The 3,611-nt window shown below is 48.4% G+C and overlaps 1 pseudogene; it reads left to right on the top strand.

Moving 5' to 3' along the window:
- The first annotated feature begins 1,391 nt into the window (after positions 1 to 1,391).
- Positions 1,392 to 2,192, top strand: LOC105734715 (CKLF-like MARVEL transmembrane domain-containing protein 7; annotated as a pseudogene).
- Positions 2,193 to 3,611: the final 1,419 nt, after the last annotated feature.

Raw genomic sequence — 3,611 nt, 5'->3', positions numbered from 1 at the left:
TGAATCTCCTGACCTCATGATCTGCCTGCCTTGACCTCCCAAAGTGCTGGGATTAGAGGCATAAGCCACCATGCCCGGCCCCTTCCATTTTTTAATTTTTAATTTTTTAATTTTATTTATTTATTTTTTTGAGATGGAGTCTCACTCTGTTTCCCAGAATGGAGTACAGTGGTGAGATCTCAGCTCACTACAACTTCTGCTTCCCAGGTTCAAACAATTCTCCTGTCTCAGCCGCCCAAGTAGCTAGGAATACAGGTGTGTGCCACCACTCTTAGCTAATTTTTTGTATTTTTAGTAGAGACCGGTTTCACCATGTTGGCCAGGCTGGTCTCGAACTCCTGACCTCACATGATGCTCCCACCTCAGCCTCCCAAAGTGCTGGGATTATAAGCATGAGCCACTGAGCCCAGCCTTAAAATTTTAATTGATTTTTATTTTTACTACCCTTTTATAATTTAAAAAAATAGTAAATTTAAAAAATTACCTCATTTTAATTTATTAAGACCTTAATTTTTATTTTTACCAATTGGTACTTGCACGAGAGACCAAATAGTTCTAACAGACTTATAATGAAGAAACAGCTGTCTCCTGGCTTACTTACTCTTCCCTATGTGTTTCTCTTCCTAAAGGTAACCATTTTTAACTCTTTTAGCTGTTTCTTCTGGTACTGAGTAACCTCCATGTTATCTAAATAATATGTTTAAGAGTTTCCAGATAGCTGAACACATGGAGGTGCCCAGGGAGAGCATGGAATCTCCATGTCCCCTCACCCGTGCCCTGCACTATGCATCTCTTCCACCTGACTGTTCTTTTTTTTTTTTTTTGAGATGGAATTTCCCTCTTGTTACTAGAGTGCAATGGCATGATCTCAGCTCACTGCAACCTCCGCCTCCTGGGTTCAAATGATTCTCCTGCCTCAGCCTCCCAAGTAGCTGGGATTACAGGCGTATGCTACCACACCAGCTAATTTTTTGTATTTTTAGTAGAGATGGGTTTCAACATGTTGGCCAGGCTAGTCTTGAACTCCTGACCTCAAGTGATCCGCCTGCCTCGGCCTCCCACAGTGCTGGGATTACAGGCGTGGGCCACTGCACCCAGCCCTGGCTGTTCATTTTCATTAAAAAATCCTTCTGAGCTGGGCGCGGTGGCTCACACCTGTAATCTCAGCACTTTGGGAGGCCGAGGCGGGTGAATCACCTGAGGTCAGGTGATCAAGACCAGCCTGACGAATATAGAGAAACCCCGTCTCTGATCCCGAAAGACTAGCTAGCAAAAAAAAAAAAAGGAAGGAAGGAAGGGAGGGAGGAACCCCATCTCTACTAAAAATACAAAATTAGATCTGGCCCCTGAGCCGCGGCCCCGGGAGGCGGCCAGCGAGCTGGGGCCGCGCTATGTCACACGGAGCCGGGCTCGTCCGCACCACGTGCAGCAGCGGCGGTGCGCTCGGACACGGGGCCAGGGCAGCCCAGCCCGGCACGAGCCCCCTGGAGGGGCTGCTGGACCCCGGCTACCCCCGCACCCATGCGGCCCTGCTGAAAGTGGCGCAGATGGTCACCCTGATGATTGCTTTCATCTGCGTGCGGAGCTACCTGTGGACCGACTACAATGCCTACAGTTACTTTGAAGTGGCCACCATTTGCAACTTGATAATGATCCTTGCCTTTTACCTGGTCCACCTCTTCCGCTTCTACCGCGTGCTCACCTGTATCAGCTGGCCCCTGTCGGAACTTCTGCACTATTTAATTGGTACCCTGCTCCTCCTCATTGCCTCCATCATGGCAGCTTCCAAGAGTTAAAACCAGAGCGGACTGGTAGCCGGAGCGATCTTTGGTTTTGCGGCCACCTTCCTCTGCATGGCAAGCATGTGGCTGTCCTACGTCTCCTGTGTAATCCAGTCCACAGACACAGCCTCTGATGAGGCCACAGCCCCTCGGCCCCTCAGGAGCTGTGCAGAGAGAAGGACGTGTGCCCCAGGCAAGGCCTCTGGACCTGTGTTCCTGTGCCAAAGTCCTGCCAGGCTGGTGGGCACCAGGAAAGGTCTGCACCCTCTTCCTGCTTTCCCAGGAAGCCAGCTCCCTGAGCTCCTGAGCTGGCCGGAAACTCTTTCTCCCGCCTTCCGGGGGAACATTCCTCCCTTCTGGGAAAGGAAAGCAGCCTCCAGGGAGTTCTGCTTTCGGCCTTTCTGCTTCTAGAACCACCTCAGGTACTGACGCACCCCACTTAGCACAGCTGGAGGGGTTTGTGAATACTCCCTTCTACTTCTCACTTCTCAGGGGAGTGAAGCCTTAAGAAACAAAGCCCCTTCCTAATTTATCTGGCTTGTCAGTCGGTCTTACATATACCCACTTTCCTAAAATGAGGCGTGCCTGTAGAAACACTATGGGGTCAGCCTGTGCCCAAGGAGACCTCGCGTCTCCTCTCCGTCTCTGTCTCTGTTACCATTGTGCATGTATTTGTGTGTTTTTTAATAAAATATTGACTTAGCCAAAAAAAGAAAAAAGAAAAAAAAATGCAAAATTAGCCAGGCGTGGTGGCACATGCCTGTAATATCAGCTACTCTGGAGGGTGAGGCAGGAGAATCGCTTGAACGTAGGAGGCAGAGGTTGTGGTGAGCTGAGATGACACCACTACACTCCAAGCCTGGGCGACAGAGCAAGACTCCTTCTCAAAAAAAAAAAAAAAAAAAAAAAAAAAAAAAGTTCTGCTGGCTTGAATTCTCTTCTTACTTGAATATTCCCTCCCAGATTTTTCCCCTATGTCATCTTTTTTTTTTCCCCACTCTGTCACCCAGGCTAGAATGCAGTGGAGTGCATGATCATGGCTCACTGCAGCCTCAAACTCCTGGGCTCAGATGATCCTCCTGCCTCAGCTTCTCAACTATTTGGGACTACAGGTATGTGCCACCATGCCCAACTAATTTTTATTTTTAAAAATTATTTTTGAGACATTCTTTTATATAAAAATTACATAAATTGTGGCTATTCTTTGACACAGCACAAAAACCCAACAAATAGTAGTTTCCTTTTTTTTGAGACGGAGTCAAGCTCTATAGCCCAGGCTGAAGTGCAGTGGTGCCATCTCGGCTCACTGCAACCTTCACCTCCCAGATTCAAGTGATCCTCTTGCCTCAGCCACTGGGGGAGCTGGAACTACAGGTGTGCACCACCACACCCAGCTAATTTTTGTATTTTTAGTAGAGATGAGGTTTCACCATGTTGGCCAGGCTAGTCTCAAATTCCTGACCTCAAGTGATCTACACGCCTTGGCCTCCCAAAGTTCTAGGATTATAGGCATGAGCCACACCACACCCAGACCCAGCTAATTTTTGAATTGATTTTTAGAGACAGGGTCAGTCGGGTCTTACGATGTTGCCTAGGCTGTTCTCGTACTCCTGGCCTCAAGCAGTCCTTGTGCCATGGCGTCCCTGCAGGTGTGAGCCACCACACCCAACCTGCCTTACATAGCCTTCATTTAGATTTTCTCACTCCACTCAGCTCTATTTATCACACCTGATTAAGCCCTCAGCAATCCATCTGCTCGTCCATGAAAAGTTCTGGTCATTCCAATCTCGAGGTGTTCCCCATACTTGCCAGAAGAGACCATTGTCTACT

The sequence above is a fragment of the Aotus nancymaae genome, unplaced genomic scaffold, assembly GCF_030222135.1.
Source record: "Aotus nancymaae isolate 86718 unplaced genomic scaffold, 86718_ANA_hifiasm-v0.15.2.pri h1tg000131l, whole genome shotgun sequence".
NCBI lineage: Eukaryota > Metazoa > Chordata > Mammalia > Primates > Aotidae > Aotus > Aotus nancymaae.
Note: the sequence above shows the minus strand (reverse complement) of the source record. Positions and strands in the feature narration are given on the sequence as shown.